The sequence below is a fragment of the Anomaloglossus baeobatrachus genome, chromosome 2 (assembly GCF_048569485.1).
Source record: "Anomaloglossus baeobatrachus isolate aAnoBae1 chromosome 2, aAnoBae1.hap1, whole genome shotgun sequence".
In the NCBI taxonomy this organism is placed as follows: domain Eukaryota; kingdom Metazoa; phylum Chordata; class Amphibia; order Anura; family Aromobatidae; genus Anomaloglossus; species Anomaloglossus baeobatrachus.
The window spans coordinates 477,628,747-477,647,252 of NC_134354.1; the positions used below are offsets into that span (position 1 = coordinate 477,628,747).

Sequence of the window (18,506 nt, forward strand, 5' to 3'; positions counted from 1 at the left end):
AAGTCACCAAGTTATATAATGGAAAAGAAGTGCAATTACACAGCCAGAGACTCTTTAAGGCCTGCATCACACATCCGTGCCGCCGGTACGTGTTTTGTACGTTTTTGCACGTACCAGCGGCACGTGCACCAATGTTTTCCTATGGTAACAGGCACACACACGTAAAGCCACACGGAACGTGTGTCCGTGTGGTTTGTACGTGTGTGCGTTTTTTTAGACTGATAACATGTCCACGTTTTGCCGGCATCACACAGACACGGATCCAGCAAAGTCAACGGGTCAGTGTCTGCACGTACGTGTGCTTTCCGTATGGTCCGTGTGCATTTTTTTAAAGGTGAAAAGACTCGACACATGGACTGCACACAGACATGACACGTACGCATCTCACCCATACACGGACATTCCACACGCACGCACGGCAAGCATACGCCATCACACTGATGTAACACGTACCAGAAAAACGGACATCCAACACGGACCCGAAAAACTGACCACAAGACACGCACGTGTTTTCTGCGGACGTGTGTTTAAGGCCTAATTGAATGAAAACTATCCGTGGCCAATATGTAACAGATAACATAGCCATGGCATGGTCTGTATAAAATCAGCTTTAAAACACCACTCCAGCGATTGTTTTTTTTTATTGCACCCCTGCAGTGGTGCTTTAAATCTAAGTCCCCTGACCCCTGTCATATACTGCCCTTCAGGCGGCGTGATCTAATTTCCCGCTGCTCCGGTTGGTCTTGGCGATTTGTTATCTGCCAGTAGTGCTACGATGTTTGGAACGTGCCGGAGGTCACAACTCAGTAGAATTCTATGGGAGCCTGGTTCTGGCTCTTATAGGCTTGCATTGAGCACTTACAGCGTAACTTCTGACTTCCGGACAGTCAGAAGTTACTTTAAGAAGATGGAGCCGTGAAACCGGAGCGGAGATGATAAAAGGTGAGGAGACGCTGGAAGATAAGTATAAGTATATGATAGAGGGCTACATTTAAAGCACCACTACAGGGCTGAAAAAAAAAATGCTAAAGTGGTGCTTTAAGATGCTCCCTAGGGTAGTTTAAGATCCTTGTTAGGCCGCCTTCACACATCCGTGAAAAACACACGTGTGTTACGTTCCGTTTTTCGGGTCCGTGCTCCGCTTTTATGGTACGTGTGGCATCCGTGTGAATGGCGTATGCTAGCCATGTGTGCGTGTGGAACGTCCGTGTGTGCGTGAGATACGTAAGTGACATGTCCGTGTGTTGCCCATGTGAAATGTTCTGTGTGTGATGCACAATGTCGTTGAAACATACCCGCTGACAGCAGACAGTCACGCGATGAGAATGAACTCGGGTGAACTTCACCCGACTTCATTGTCATCCCGCGGCTCTGTGTTGCGTACTGATTAGCGGTCACCCGTGAAGGACTCACTGGTGACCGCTAATCCCCTGAGTGACTGAAGTGAGCAGTGCGATTAGCACTGCTGTCACTCAGTCTACCCGCGGCCAGCTGGATTCTCCACCAGAGACCGCAACTCACCTGTCACTTCATCGCTGTCACTCGGGCGACTTGCTGTCACAGTTGGAGGATCCAGCGGTGGCCGCGAGTAACCTGAGTGACAGCACAGCTGATCACGCGGCTCACCTCAGTTGCTGCGTGGAGCTGACAGGAGCGGTAATGTTCTTCTGCAGCTCCTGTCACCTTCATGTAGCAGAGCTGGAAGCGACGCGGGACCTCCGTGGATTACGCCGGACATGGATGGGTTTTTGGGGCTTAATAAAGTGGTGAACGAGGGTATTTGTTAGTGTTTATTATTGCAAATAAAGGATTTTTTCACTGTGTGTGTTTATTAACTTTAAATTACAGGTTAATCATTGGGGGTGTCTCATAGACGCCTGCAATGATTAATCTAGGGACTTAGTGGCAGCTATGGGTTACTGCCATTAACTCCTTATTACACAGATTGCCAACGCACCAGGGCAAACCGGGAAGAGCCGGGTAGAGTCCCAGAACTGTCGCATCTAATGGATGCGGCAATTCTGGGCGGCTGCTGGCTGATATTGTTAGGCTGGGGGACTCCCCATAACGTGGGGCTCCCCATCCTGATTATACCAGCCTTCAGCCGTATGGCTTGATCTTGGCTGGTATAAAAATTGGGGGGGGGGGGGGGGGAACCGCACGCTGTATTTTTTAATTTATTTTACTGCATAGTATAGACCCGCCCACCGGCTGCTGTGATTGGTTGCAGTGAGACAGCTGTCACTCAGCGTGGGGGCGTGTCTCAGTGCAACCAATCATAGGCGCTGTTGGGCGGGGAAAGCAGGGAATACGAGATTGATTAATGAGCGGCCGGCTTTTTCAAAATAGTAAATGCCGCCGGAGTTTTTTTTTTTTTAACAGCTGTGCAGCACCGCGTCGGTGGTGATCGGGGAACGGTGAGTATGAGAGAGGGGGTAGACTGCCCGACAGACAGAGGGACAGACAAGACAGAGAGACCGACCGACGGACTGAGGGAGATTGACTGACATACACAGAAAAAAAAAAAAAAGACAGACAATCGCTAGAAAAAAAAAGCACAAAACGAACACTGAGCATACGGAGATGCATCCGTGTCACGTACGTGTGCTCACGGACCCATAGACATTCATAGGGAACGTGTGTGCGTGTTCCGTGCAGAAAACGGACATGCATGCGTGTAATACGGATACACATACGTTTCACGCACACGGACACACGCACCGTACAGAATAACGCACGTGTAACTACAAACATTAAATAACATTGGAGCACGTGTGTCAGTGTCTCCGGTACATACGGAAATGGAACAAACACGCACGTGTTTGACGGACGTGTGAAGGGGGCCTTAAAGAAACCGGTATTGGTCTTTCCATGTGCTAAAATAGTAGATGCATAACTTCTGAAAAAAATAAATAAATAAATAATAGCCTGTGAATAGGTCATGTAAGTGAAGTCACTATGAAGCAAATTCAGACAAGATAGACATCATTGTATCACAGCGTTATAAAATATTGTACATTGATGACGAGATTACCAGTAAAGATGAAAATAAAAGTGATATGGCTTCTGATAATAATGAGGTTGTAACACTCAGTTTTACTGCAGGCCAGAAAATGAAATTTTTTTATTTCTCCATATAGATTAAAGAATGTTTAGCTGAATTATATTTACCAGCATGAAAACACTCACACATTCATACTTAGGCTAGTTTCACATATCCGGATTTTCACCGGTTTGACGGATGTGGCGCACGCCAGTACAGTATGATACACTACAGTGGCAGCAGCTCAACTCCTGGGTCACATGCTCCGGTAACATGACAGCATGTGACCGGCGCTTGTTGCGCTGCCAGTGTACTGTATACACTGTACTGGCGTGCGCCGCATCCGTCAAACCAGCGAAAAGCCATCCAGCTTTATATGTGAAACTAGCCTTAGAAAAACAACAAAGCATGATAAAAAAAAACTATTGGCATAAAGATACAGTGCTTTGTGAAAGAATACTTTCGGCTCCCTTGAATTTTTCAACCTTTTCCCACATTTCAGGCTTCAAACAAAGATTAACGTTATGGTGAGGAATCAACAACAAGTAGGACACAATTATGAAGTTGAACGAAATGTATTGCTTATTTTAAACTATTAAAAAAATAACTGAAAACATGATCCCAAATAAAGCAAAATCTACAATGGAATATATATAAGCCACCTGTGTAATATCATTCAGCCTCTAAGTTAATACTCTGTAGCGCCACCTTTTGCTGCGATTACAGCTGTAAGTCGCTTGGAGTATGTATCAGTTTTGCACATCGAGAGACTGAAATTCTTGCCCATTCTGAGGGAGGTTGGATAGAGAGCGTTTGTGAACAGCAGTTTTCAGCTCTTCCCACAGATTCTCGATTGGATTCAGGTCTGGACTTTGACTTGACCATTCTAACACCGGGATAAGTTTATTTGTGAACCATTCCATTGTAGATTTTGCTTTATGTTTGGGATCATTGTCTTGTTGGAAGACAGATCTCTGTCCCAGTCTCAGGTCTTTTGCAGACTCCAACAGGTTTTCTTCAAGAATAGTTCTGTATTTGGCTCCATCCATCTTCCCATCAATTTTAACCATCTTCCCTGTCCCTGCTGAAGAAAAGCAGGCCCAAACCTTGATGCTGCCACCACCATGTTTAACAGTGGGGATGGTATGTTCAGGGTGATGAGCTGTGTTGCTTTTACGCCAAACATATCGTTTGGCATTGTGCCTAAATAGTTAGAGTTTGGTTTCATCTGACAAGAGCACCTTCTTCCACATGTTTGGTGTCTCCCAGGTGGCTTGTGGCAAACTTTAATCGACACTCTTTATGGATAGCTTTGAGAAATGACTTTCTCCTTGCCACTTTTACATAAAGGCCAGATTTGTGCAGTGTACGATTGTTGTCCTTTGGACAGACTCTCCCACCTCAGCTGTAGATTTCTGCAGTTCATCCAGAGTGATCATGGGCCTCTTGGCTGCATCTCTGATCAGTCTTCTCCTTGTTTGAGATGAAAGTTTGTATGGATGGCCGGGTCTTGGTAGATTTGCAGTGGTATGATACTCCTTCCATTTCAATATGAACGCTTGCACAGTGCTCCTTGGGATGTTTAAAGTTTTGGAAATCTTTTTGTAACCAAATCCGGCTTTAAACTTCTCCACAACAGTATTATAGACCTGCCTGTTGTGTTCCTTGGTCTTCATGATGCGATCTATGCTTTAAACAGAACACTGAGACTATCACAGAGCAGGTGCATTTATACAGAGACTTTATTACACACAGGTGGCTTATATTTATCATCAGTCATTTAGGATAACATTGGATCATTCAGAGATCCTCAATGAACTTCTGGAGTGAGTTTGCTGCACTGAAAGTAAAGGGGATGAATAATATTGTACGTCCCAATTTTCAGTTTGTTTTTTTTACAAAAGTGTAACATAAGCACTTCACAATTGTGTCCCACTTGTTGTTGATTCTGCAACAAAAATTAAAATGATTATCTCCATGTTTGAAGCCTCAAATGTGGGAAAAGGTTGAAAAGTTCAAGGGAGCCGAATACTTTCGCAAGGCATTGGGTATTTTTATATTATATCATTATATATATATATATATATATATATATATACACATATACACATATATATATATACACACATATACACACACATTATGTTCTGTTAGCTCGATCCTGAATTCCATGTCTGTGTGCTCGGCGTAGTAGTTATCGTAATCGATTGGTGGCAGCGAGTGTATGATATATCATTATATTATATATACACATACATATATATATATATATAATGTATGTAATATATATGTATATATATATATACACATATACATACATACATACATACATACATGCCATACATACATAGTTAGGTCCAGCAATATTTGGACAGTGACACAAGTTTTGTTATTTTAGCTGTTTACAAAAACATGTTCAGAAATACAATTATATATATATATATATATATATATATATATATATATATATATATATATATATATATATATATATATATATATATATATATATATATATATATATATATATATATATATAATATGGGCTGAAAGTGCACACTCCCAGCTGCAATATGAGAGTTTTCACATCCAAATTGCAGAAAGGGTTTAGGAATCATAGCTCTGTAATGCATAGCCTCCTCTTTTTCAAGGGACCAAAAGTAATTGGACAAGGGACTCTAAGGGCTACAATTAACTCTGAAGGCGTCTCCCTCGTTAACCTGTAATCAATGAAGTAGTTAAAAGGTCTGGGGTTGATTACAGGTGTGTCGTTTTGCATTTGGAAGCTGTTGCTGTGACCAGACAACATGCGGTCTAAGGAACTCTCAATTGAGGTGAAGCAGAACATCCTGAGGCTGAAAAAAAAGAAAAAATCCATCAGAGAGATAGCAGACATGCTTGGAGTAGCAAAATCAACAGTCGGGTACATTCTGAGAAAAAAGGAATTGACTGGTGAGCTTGGGAACTCAAAAAGGCCTGGGCGTCCACGGATGACAACAGTGGTGGATGATCGCCGCATACTTTCTTTGGTGAAGAAGAACCCGTTCACAACATCAACTGAAGTCCAGAACACTCTCAGTGAAGTAGGTGTATCTTTCCCCAAGTCAACAGTAAAGAGAAGACTCCATGAAAGTAAATACAAAGGGTTCACATCTAGATGCAAACCATTCATCAATTCCAAAAATAGACAGGCCAGAGTTAAATTTGCTAAAAAACACCTCATGAAGCCAGCTCAGTTCTGGAAAAGTATTCTATGGATAGATGAGACAAAGATCAACCTGTACCAGAATGATGGGAAGAAAAAAGTTTGGAGAAGAAAGGGAACGGCACATGATCCAAGGCACACCACATCCTCTGTAAAGCATGGTGGAGGCAACGTGATGGCATGGGCATGCATGGCTTTCAATGGCACTGGGTCACTTGTGTTTATTGATGACATAACAGCAGACAAGAGTAGCCGGATGAATTCTGAAGTGTACCGGGATATACTTTCAGCCCAGATTCAGCCAAATGCCGCAAAGTTGATCGGACGGCGCTTCATAGTACAGATGGACAATGACCCCAAGCATACAGCCAAAGCTACCCAGGAGTTCATGAGTGCAAAAAAGTGGAACATTCTGCAATGGCCAAGTCAATCACCAGATCTTAACCCAATTGAGCATGCATTTCACTTGCTCAAATCCAGACTTAAGACGGAAAGACCCACAAACAAGCAAGACCTGAAGGCTGCGGCTGTAAAGGCCTGGCAAAGCATTAAGAAGGAGGAAACCCAGCGTTTGGTGATGTCCACGGGTTCCAGACTTAAGGCAGTGATTGCCTCCAAAGGATTCGCAACAAAATATTGAAAATAAAAAAATTTTGTTTGGGTTTGGTTTATTTGTCCAATTACTTTTGACCTCCTAAAATGTGGAGTGTTTGTAAAGAAATGTGTACAATTCCTACAATTTCTATCAGATATTTTTGTTCAAACCTTCAAATTAAACGTTACAATCTGCACTTGAATTCTGTTGTAGAGGTTTCATTTCAAATCCAATGTGGTGGCATGCAGAGCCCAACTCGCGAAAATTGTGTCACTGTCCAAATATTTCTGGACCTAACTGTACATACACACACTTATTTTATGTAAAGCTGAGTATGTGTCTGTCTGCTAAAGGAATCCGCAACGTCGCATTTACAAGCACAGGGTTTTGCACAGACACTCCATGTGATTAAGAGAACGTCAGACTATGTTTGGACGGGAAATGTAACCCCGCTCTTTACAGTTACTCTCCAAAAATCCTGCCTCCATTAAACTGAATGGAGGTGGGAGCTATAGGTTATTATTAGCAAATGTCAGTGGTTGCTATAAGAACAAAATAAACTGTTAAGCTTCTTATACTATGTGTGAGGTAATAAGATGTCAGTGGGGAGACAGAGACAAAAAGACAGACAGAGAGACACACAGCTGAGCAACGAGAGAGAGACAGCCCTGGGCAAAGAGAGACAGCCCTGGGGAAAGAGAGAGACAGACAGAGAGATGGAGACACATAGACTGATACAAATACAGACAGAGAGGTGTGTGTGTACGCATGCGTAATTCACATTATATATATATATATATATATATATATATATATAGAGAGAGAGAGAGAGAGAGAGAGAGAGAGAGACAGACAGACAGATAGCTAGAGAGAGAGAGATGCCGAGAAGTACTAGAGAACAGGTATGTTTCACAATAAACATGGCAGTGGCCGTATCTGTGTGGAACCTGCCAGTCTGCCGCGGTCATCTGTGAATCCATAGCCACTTGCTTGGACCAAAACAAAGATCCCAGCTGAGCTATATCCCCTGTCTCACAAATGGTGTCTCGAATGCTGGCATTAGTGGCTATTTGACTGTGACTACAGATAAACCATTATATGGGCATTGTCTCTTGTTAATGTCCTGGCTGAAAGCTCCTGTGCTGCTGAAGAGCCAAGAGACCAGCAATATGGAGGAGCTGCTGAAACAGTTGGTGCAGGCCAACATTAACCAACAACAGATCAATACTTCCCTCCAGAAGTCGCTAGAGCAGCAGCACCAAATGCAACAAGAGCAGTTAAATACAATAAAGGAGTCCTTGGTTCGGCAGCCGCGAGACGCGGAGGACCGTGCACAAAGCTCTGCCAGTGCGCAGAAAGCTGTACAAAAGACTTTACTAAAAATGACTGCTGATGATGATGATGTGGAAGCATATCTGGCAGTGCTTGAATGTATTGCAGAACGTGAGCGCCTACCGGTGGACAAATGGGCTGAAGTGGTCGCTCCATTCCTGATTGGATATCCGCAAAAGGCATATTATGATCTAAGTGGAGCTGATGCTATGGACTATATTAAACTAAAAGGCGAAATCCTGGCAAGGTTGGGAGTAAACACATTTTGTGGCACATCAGCATGACCTCATCCATCTGGTGAAAAAATGGCTGCAACCAGACACTTTGACGCCCGCACAGATGGTGGAATGTGTTGTCCTAGACAAGTACCTGTGATCCTTACCGGCTAAGATCCAGAGGTGGGTCGGACAGGGTGACCCAACTAGTGCTGACCAGTTGGTGAATGTGGTCGAGCGTTACAGCGCTTTTGAAAGCCTACTCCAGGGGATGCTTTCGCCTTGCTGGGGTTCTAGGAAATTGCCTGAAAGTCCTTATGAATAAGGAGTAGTTTTAGCAGAAGAGAATGTTGCAACTAGGGGTAGCAGGTCCACAAAGGACTATATTAGCGGTGTGATTTCTCAGCAAGTCAACAGGCCCAGACGGAGGTCCCCAACTGGGAAGCAAAGACCTATTCAGTGTTGGCGATGTCGTGGGCTTGGCCACGTAGCTGCTAACTGCCCATTAACTACAGAGCCGATGGACTGTAACACTACAAGGCGTCTGTCATATGTACAGTCAGTCTGTGCTGCGGACGGAGATCCGCACGGCAAATGAACAACATGTGTGTTGCATTGAGGTAAACGGCTATAGTGTGAATGCCATCTTAGACTCTGGCAGTCAAGTAACCATGGTACATGCTAGCTTGATGGACCCTGGAGCAATAAATTCAACTGTGGGCATTAGTTGCATACATGGCGATACTTAAAACTACACCACAGCCTGAGTAACTCTTGCCACGCCCTTGGGGGCCAAAAGACATCAGGCGGTGATCATAAAGACTATGTTGCATAGTGTAATCCTGGGGAGAGACTTTCCCTTATTCTGGGACTTGTGCAACATTAAAAAAGGCGTGAACACCCCGGTTGAAGAAAAACTGGTGAACGATACCTTGGGGCTTGCCCCTGAGCCACTGGAGCAAGATGATGGGGGACCCACCACAGGGGTAGCTCCAGAATCTTTAGACTCTCCTCTGGCTGTGCTTGCAGGCGAGGCGGACACGCTAGAGGATGTTCTAGAGATGCCAGGTCTTGAGGTGGCCTGTGATAATTACGGGACTGCTCAACACCAAGATCCTACTTTAACAAGGGCATGGGAAAATGTGAAGGTCTCTGAAGGAAACCCAGTGTACCCAGGGGCTCAAAATGAGTTTCCACATGTGGCAGTGCAACAGAGCAGGCTGTACCACATTGACAAGATGCGAGGAGTGGTGGTGGAACAGCTAGTGGTACCCAAATCCTTTCGTCAGGTGGTTTTAGACCTGGCACATAAACATCCCTTGGGGGGCCACCTGGCTGGAGAAAAGACAAAAGACCGTATTCTGCAACGTTTCTTTTGGCCGGGTCTGATGGGAGATGTAACTCGGTACTGTCAATCCTGTCCTACATGCCAGTTGACTGCGCCTATGACACATTTTAGAAGCCCCCTGGTACCCTTGCCAATAATAGAGGTGCCCTTTGAGAGGATAGCAATGGATATAGTTGGTCCATTAGTTAAATCTGCCAGGGGTCATCAATACATTTTGGTGGTACTGGATTACGCCACCCATTATCCGGAGGCTATACCCTTACGGATTGCAAATGCAAAAGCAATTTCAAAAGGAGCTTTTTAACATGTTTTCTCACACAGGCATTCCGAAAAGAGATAGTTACGGATCAGGGGACCCCCTTTATGTCTCATATATTCAAAGAACGATGTAAATTACTAAAAATCTCCCACCTGCATACCTCGGTGTATCACCCTCAGACTGACGGTGTGGTCGAGCGCTTTAATAAAACCCTAAAGGGGATGTTGAAAAGGGTGGTGGATAAGGACGGGAGGCATTGGGATGCTCTCCTGCCACATCTCTTGTTCGCCATACGAGAGGTACCCCAATCCTCCACGGGCTTTCACCTTTTGAATTGGTCTATGGGCTGTGTCCCAGAGGACTGTTGCATATTGCCAAGGAGACTTGGGTGCAAGAGGTGACTTCTTACCGCAGTGTAGTTGAACATATAACACTCATGCAGGACAGAATTGCAGCAGTTATGCCAATAGTCAAAGAATGTTTGGAGCGCGCACAACGCGCCCAAAGCAGGGTGTACAACTATGCGGCTAAAAACACGAGTTTTTCAACCTGGGGATCGGGTGTTAGTCTTGGTACCTACTGTAGAAAATAAATTTCTTGCAAAATGGCTGGGGCCATACGAGGTGCTGGAAAGAATAGGTGAAGTGAATTATAAAAAGGTACACCATCCAGACAAGAGAAAACCCCAACAAATCTACCACAAACTTGCTTAAGTCCTGGCGGGACAGAGAGAGAGTCTGGTAGCGGAGACTACCCTCGATAGTGGGCCTCGAGTGGTACCAAAATCTGAGGTAAGTGACCCCCAGATAGCCCCACCAGAGGTGGGTATTGCAGACACGCTATCCAAGACCCAAATACAAGAAACCAAGGAGTTCGTACAGAAAAACGCAGATATTTTTTCAGAACTACCTGGCCGTACTCACCTAATTAAACATGACATTGTCACCGACCCTCAGACACGAGTACAGTTAAAACCATATCGAATTCCTAAGGCTCGGAGACAAGTCATTGCCCAAGAAGTAAGGAAAATGCTGGTGCTCGGGGTTATTGAGGAGTCCCGGAGTGAGAGGGCTAGTCCTATCGTGCTGGTGCCCAAGCCCTATGGGACTATCCGGTTTTTGCAATGAATTTCACAAGGTAAATGAGGTATCGAAATTCGATGCCTACCCCATGCCAAGAGTTGATGAACTTATAGAGAGACTAGGTTCAGCCAGATACATATCCACTATTGATTTAACAAAAGGTTATTGGCAGATTCCCCTCACTGACTCGGCCAAAGAGAAAACTGCCTTTGTTACGCCACAGGGACCGTTCCAGTACCGGGATATGCCATTTGGGTTGCATGGAACCCCAGCCACCTTCCAATGACTAATGGATATCGTCGTAAGGCCCCATGTCCAGTATGTATCTGCATATTTGGACGATATCATTATCTTTAGTGATAACTGGGAAACTCATTTGCCAAAAGGTACAAGCTGTCTTGGACTCTCTAAGGGCTGCCAGGTTGACTGCCAATCCCAAGAAGTGTACATTGGGGTTGGAAGAAGCTCGCTATCTGGGCTACATCATCGGCAGGGGAGTTATAAAACCTCAGGCTAAAAAAGTGGACGCCATTCAGAATTGGCCACAACCGGTCACCAAAAGACAGGTCAGAGCCTTTTTGGGGATCGTTGGTTATTACCGGCGGTTCATCAAAAATGTTGCTACCATCGCAGCCCCACTCACAGATCTTACCAAGGGGTCAACCTCTGTCTCAAAGTGGAACGCAGAAGCAGAGGACACCTTTCAACGGTTGAAAAAGGCTTTATGTGACCAGTGTTGGTTACCCCAAACTTTAAACGGGAGTTTATTGTTCAAACAGATGCCTCTGGTGTTGGCCTCGCCGCGGTGTTTTCACAAGAAGTGAACGGCGAGAATCACACAGTGGGCTATCTAAGCAGAATACTTACGGAGGCAGAAAAAAAAAAAATACAGTGGTTGAGCGAGAAGCCTTAGCTGTGAATTGGGCGCTGGAAACCCTGCGCTATTATTTACTAGGACGCCGATTTAGGCTAGTGACGGACCATTCACCCGACATGGAGGTCCTAGGGAAAAGAGGGCAATGCGCGGGTGACACGCTGGTTCTTGGCGTTACAAAATTTTAAATTTTCAGTGGAGCACAGAGCAGGCAAGGCGCATGGGAACGCAGACGTGTTGTCTAGAATGCACTGCTTGGCAAGTCATTGTGTCCGACCCCACGGGCTCGAACAGAAGGGGGGGGGGGGGGTATGTGAGATGCCGAGGGGAGAAGTACTAGAGAACAGGTATGTTTCCCCTCGGTTCATTTTATATGCCTCCATTTACTGACTGTGGAGCAGTCAGCCCATGCAAATGGGCTGGGAAAAGCTCGGAAAGTTATATCTGGCTCAGCAATAAGTTAGTCACTGAAGCCTGTTTATTTCAGTGTAATTTTGGGCTCGGTTTTTCCTGGAGCAATCAGTAGGAATGACAGTGGGACTGGTTGCTCCCTTCTCCACATTCAATCCAGGTTTTGATTCCTCACTGGATCAGCTGAAAGAATCAGGAGGCATTCAGAACAGAGAGGCTGCTGAGGAGAGCAGTCCAGGCTCATGGCTGCTGGCGCTGAGACTCCATACCTCCGCTTGCTGTGCTGAGGAACCGACACAGTAAGAGAATACTGTTTTGTTTGTTACATAGGTTTATTTTGTAGTTAGCATTCTGTTGTTAGTTAGTGGCCAGACGGCCTTAGACGTTTATTTTCCTGTTTTTGCATGTGTACACAATAAAACACGGCAGTGGCAGTCTCTGTGTGGAACCTGCCAGTCTGCTCTAAAACATGCCTGAAAAAGTGTTCTCAAAATACTCATAAGGAATCCCCTCTTTCGTTTCTATGTACAGTGCTGGCCAAAAGTATTGGCACCCCTGCAATTCTGTCAGACAATACTCAGCTTCTTCTTGAAAATTATTGCAATCACAAATTCTTTGGTATTATTATCTTCATTTATTTTGCTTGCAATGAAAAAACACAAAAGAGAATGAAACAAATCAAATCATTGATCATTTCACACAAAACTCCAAAAATGGGCCAGACAAAAGTATTGGCACCCTTAGCCTAATACTTGGTTGCACAACCTTTAGCCAAAATAACTGCAAACAACCACTTCCGGTAACCATCAATGAGTTTCTTACAATGCTCTGCTGGAATTTTAGACCATTCTTCTTTGGCAAACTGCTCCAGGTCCCTGAGATTTGAAGGGTGCCTTCTCCAAACTGCCATTTTGAGATCTCTCCACAGGTGTTCTATGGGATTCAGGTCTGGACTCATTGCTGGCCACCTTAGTAGTCTCCAGTGCTTTCTCTCAAACCATTTTCTAGTGCTTTTTGAAGTGTGTTTTGGGTCATTGTCCTTCTGGAAGACCCATGACCTCTGAGGGAGACCCAGCTTTCTCACACTGGGCCCTACATTATGGTGCAAATTTGTTGGTAGTCTTCAGACTTCATAATGCCATGCACACGGTCAAGCAGTCCAGTGCCAGAAGCAGCAAAGCAACTCCAAAACATCAGGGAACCTCCGCTATGTTTGACTGTAGGGACTGTGTTCTTTTCTTTGAATGCCTCTTTTTTTCCTGTAAACTCTGTTGATGGCTTTTCCCAAAAAGCTCTACTTTTGTCTCATCTGACCAGAGAACATTCTTCCAAAACGTTTTAAGCTTTCTCAGGTAAGTTTTGGCAAACTCCAGCCTGGCTTTTTATGTCTCGGGGTAAGAAGTGGGATTTCCTGGGTATCCTACCATACAGTCCCTTTTCATTCAGACGCCGACTGATAGTACGGGTTGACACTGTTGTACCCTCGGACTGCAGGGCAGCTTGAACTTGTTTGGATGTTAGTCGAGGTTCTTTATCCACCATCCGCATAATCTGGAGTTGAAATCTCTCGTCAATTTTTCTTTTCCTTCCACATCTAGGGAGGTTAGCCACAGTGCCATGGGCTTTAAACTTCTTAATGACACTGCACACTGTAGACACAGGAACTTTCAGGTCTTTGGAGATGGACTTGTAGCCTTGAGATTGCTCATGCTTCCTCACAATTTGGATTCTCAAGTCCTCAGACAGTTCTTTGGTCTTCTTTCTTTTCTCCATGGTCAATGTGGTACACACAAGGACACAGGACAGAGGTTGAGTCAACTTTAATCCATGTCAACTGCCTGCAAGTGTGATTTAGTTATTGCCAACACCTGTTAGGTGCCACAGGTAAGTTACAGGTGCTGTTAATTACACAAATTAGAGAAGCATCACATGATTTTTCAAACAGTGCCAATACTTTTGTCCACCCCCTTTTTTATATTTGGTGTGGAATTATATCCAATTTGGCTTTATGACAATTTTTTTTTTTTTCATTGAAGACAAATTAAGTGAAGATAATAATACCAAAGAATTTGTGATTGCAATCATTTTCAAGAAGAAACTGAGTATTATCTGACAGAATTGCAGGGGTGCCAATACGTTTGGCCAGCACTGTAAAAACTACTTGCTTTTCAAATGTACAGCCTTTTTAACTGCTACACGATTCCAGAACTGCCAAGTGGTTAAAAGAAGTGAGTTGAATATTCGTCACGTGTTTTCTGCTTGTAAGACATTTCAACTTTAAAATAAAAGTTAACGGGAAAGCAAAAAAAAAAAAAAAAAAAAAACACCCAGAAGAAGCCTGCATGTGATTTGCACATACAAACACTGTTTCATTGATTGGAAAGAAAAAAAAATAAACAGTTATGGACCTCGGAATATGGCACCACAAACAATATTATTTTTTTTAATTTTTTTTTTTATTAGAAGTTGTAAAACATCAAAGAAGATATATACTAGGTATTGTCATATTCATATAGACCTGCGGAAAACAATTAACTTTATTTTTCGGACTATAAAACGCACTTTTTTCCCCTCCAAATGTTGGGGGAAAGTGGGGGGTGCGTCTTATAGTCTGAATGTGGGCTGCGGGGAATGAGGGTGCTGTGTTGGAGCAGGTCATCGGCGGCACGAGCAGGCTGTAGCAGCGCCTGCCATGATCACGTGGGCCTGCTCATTTCATATGCACGCCCATCATCTCTCAGAGCTGAAGCCAGCGCTGACAGGTGGGCGGGATGATGGGCGGGGGGTGCGCGCATAATTAGCAGCTGGCCTGCGTGATCACCCCTGGCAATTACAGCCTGGAGTGATCATATGCGGCTATAGTCACTGCCTCCCGAGCATCATAATCAGCGCAGGGGCATTGAATAAGTACGGGTATACTCACCGTTCCCTGCAGCATTGCGACATCCTTCTGGCTGCTGGCCGCTGATCTGTGTAGAGAGCGGTGAGCACAGGGATGACGTCATCGCTGTGCGCATCGCTCTCCACACACATTAGTGGGCCGGCAGACAGGAGGACATCGCAATGCTGCAGGAAATGGTGACGGCTCCAGGTCAGCGGCACTGCTGCTGACACAGAGGAAGACGAGCGATGCTGCTGGAGTGAGGAAAGGGGAGTATAAATGTTTATTTTTTTCTGTGCCATAGGATACAGGCCATATACCAGGATGGGGGTATTTTATGAGCAGGATCGGGGTATATAACAGGATGGTGGTATTTATCAGGATGGGTGCTATACCAGGATGAGGGACATATATACAAGGATTGGGATCATTACCAGAATGGGGTACCTTAGTAGAGAATTTGGGGAAATTACCCCCATAACAGTGTCAGCAGCAGATCCTCGCCTAAGTGTGTCATGACCACATTTTTTGCTTAAAATTTTATTTTTCCTATTTTCCTCCTCTAAAACCAGCGTGCATCTTATTCTCCGGTGCGTCTTATAGTCCAAAAAATACGGTACCTTAGAATGGTTGCAGAATCAAAAGTTCACAGGCTATCTGGGAGTACTTACTTTCATGTTGTGTAAATTCTACATGATCGCAATGTTTCCATTCTTTTTCCAATCACGTAATCACTGCAAAATAAAACCATAAATCAGCGAATCGCCGAATATATAGTCAAATTATAAATGACAGTGATAAGATGAATAAGATTATGCCATGTTGGTTTCATGGTTATAGTACATTGATATAAACTAATATGATGTAAGTTTGTTGGTTTTTTTGTTGGTTTTTTTTTACACACACAATACATATTTAAATTTATTATATTACACACACACACATATACATATATATATATATATATATATATATATATATATATATATATATATATACATATATATATACATATATATATATATACATACATACATACATACATACATACTTTTTATTTTTAGTTAAGTCTATTACATTTTTTTCTTCCTTCTGAATTAATGTTCCAGCAGATGTTTGTGCCCATTGCTAAAGAACTAAAAATAGTCCAAAGTCCCTCAACACATTAGTAATTATGCTTGAAATAACAGGAGAGATTGCCATCCTGGATGCAGCATGGTATAATGCCAGCCTTATGAAACCAAGGAAGAAGATACATTACTTATGTAGTCAAACCTTTCTAGCAAAGTTTTGTGGAAGATCTTCTGGCCAGCAGATGACTGGCAGCTATCACATTGAAAAAAAAAATATTCAGGAATGCACAAATGTTGTGGCACAATTGAAGTCCTATGAAGCTGTGGGCATCTCAATGTGCCTCCCAATGGTACCCCTTTATGGTGTCATATTATGAGGTTATTCTTCCCTAGAAAAAAAGAAAAAACACACACACACACACACACACACACACACACACACACACACACACACACACACACACACACACACACACACAAAAGGGTTTGGGCACATAGCATAATCGCAGAGTTTTGCTAGAGGAAGACGTTTCTGGAAAATGCCAAATCCCTCATTTGCACATGTGCGGCGTTCACATTCTCTTTACTCACTTCCTTTTAAGATATTGGTGTAGATCGAGAAATTGAAGATTTTTCTGGGCAATAAATGGATCTGTAGAAGCCCAGCCACAATAAAAGGCTGCACTATATGACATTACGCTTAGTGTAAAGTGCATGAGCCCTAAGACTGATTCATTTATGTTTGGCAGCATAGCCAATACTATACAAGTGTAAGCAACATCTAAAAATATATTTATTTTTTATACACACCTAAATAAATTCACACACACACACACACACACACACACACACACACACACAGCCTTGCAAAAGTATTCTGAAGAGAGAAAAATATCTGAAAAAAGAGAATTTTGTTTACTTACCGTAAATTCTTTTTCTTATAGTTCCGTCATGGGAGACCCAGACCATGGGTGTATAGCTACTGCCCCCGGAGGACACACAAAGTTACTACACTCAAAAACGTGTAGCTCCTCCCTCCTAGCATATACACCCCCTGCTAGCCAGATCTAGCCAGTTTAGTGCAAAAGCTGAAGGAGGACATCCACCCACAAGAGAGACAGAGTAAAAAACCGGAAGAACCGGAACCTCTGTCTACAACATAACAGCCGGTGAAGACACACGGAACAAGAAACCTGCCAACAGGCATAGGGAGGGTGCTGGGTCTCCCATGACGGAACTATAAGAAAAAGAATTTACGGTAAGTAAACAAAATTCTCTTTTTCTTTATCGTTCCTATGGGAGACCCAGACCATGGGACGTTCAAAAGCAGTCCATGGGTGGGAATAAACAGACAACTGAGAAGCAGGCAAACCTAACTTCACAAATGGGCGACAGACGCCGGAAAAATGCGTCTGCCCAAGCCCACGTCTGCCAAAGCATGAGCATGCGTTGGGAGTGCTTCGAAAAAGCATGCAGACTAATTTGAGCTGCAGTCTGACAGACCTATTGAGCCGCAACCTGGTGCCTGAAAGCCCAAAAATAAAGGCGCCGACAGGTCTGACCAAATGTGCCCCGATCCCCAGCGGGGAAGGCACCTGAGTACACTCATAGGTCTCGGAAATGGCCGACCTAGGCCAACATCAGGGTCAGCTTAGATGCCGAGAGACCGTTACGCTGACGACCAGTCAGCACTAGAGAGGTGCACCGCCTAATAACGGCGGTGCGAGACACATAGATCCGGAGCGCCCGCACCCGATCCAGGATATGCAACGCTTCCTCAAGCGATGAACAGGAGCCGGACAAAAGGAAGGCAGGAAAATTGCCCCGGATAAGGTGGAGGCAGAAACCACCTTAGGGAAAAAAATCCGGAGTCGGACGAAGACCACCTTGTCTTGATGCAAAAGACCAAAAAAGGGGGACGACTCCGAGAGAGTGCAGCCAGAACTCTCAGGCGGGAAATTATAGCCACTAGAAGGTGTACCTTTCTGTGAAAGATGAAACAACAAAACCTCCCCAAGAGGCGCAAAGGGGGGTTTCCGGGAACCGGGAGGACCGGATTAAGGTCCCAGGTCTCCATAGGCCGCCGGAAAAGCGGAATGATGTGAGATGCGCCCTTAAAAGGAGCGCACCGGAGCCAGCCGGGCGATACGCCGCTGGCACATACTGACAGGGCCGAGACCTGTCCCTT

At 44.2% G+C, this 18,506-nt stretch overlaps 1 protein-coding gene across 8 annotated transcripts in view; it reads right to left on the reverse strand.

Annotated features, from left to right (window-relative positions):
* Positions 1 to 18,506, reverse strand: part of INPP4A (inositol polyphosphate-4-phosphatase type I A) — a 167,076-nt gene that overhangs the window by 96,700 nt on the left and 51,870 nt on the right. For all 8 annotated transcript variants that reach the window (XM_075336395.1, XM_075336393.1, XM_075336394.1 and 5 more), the window contains exon 2: positions 15,917 to 15,979. The gene's annotated coding sequence lies outside the window, so the exon portion shown is untranslated. The remainder of the gene's footprint in view (positions 1 to 15,916; positions 15,980 to 18,506) is intronic.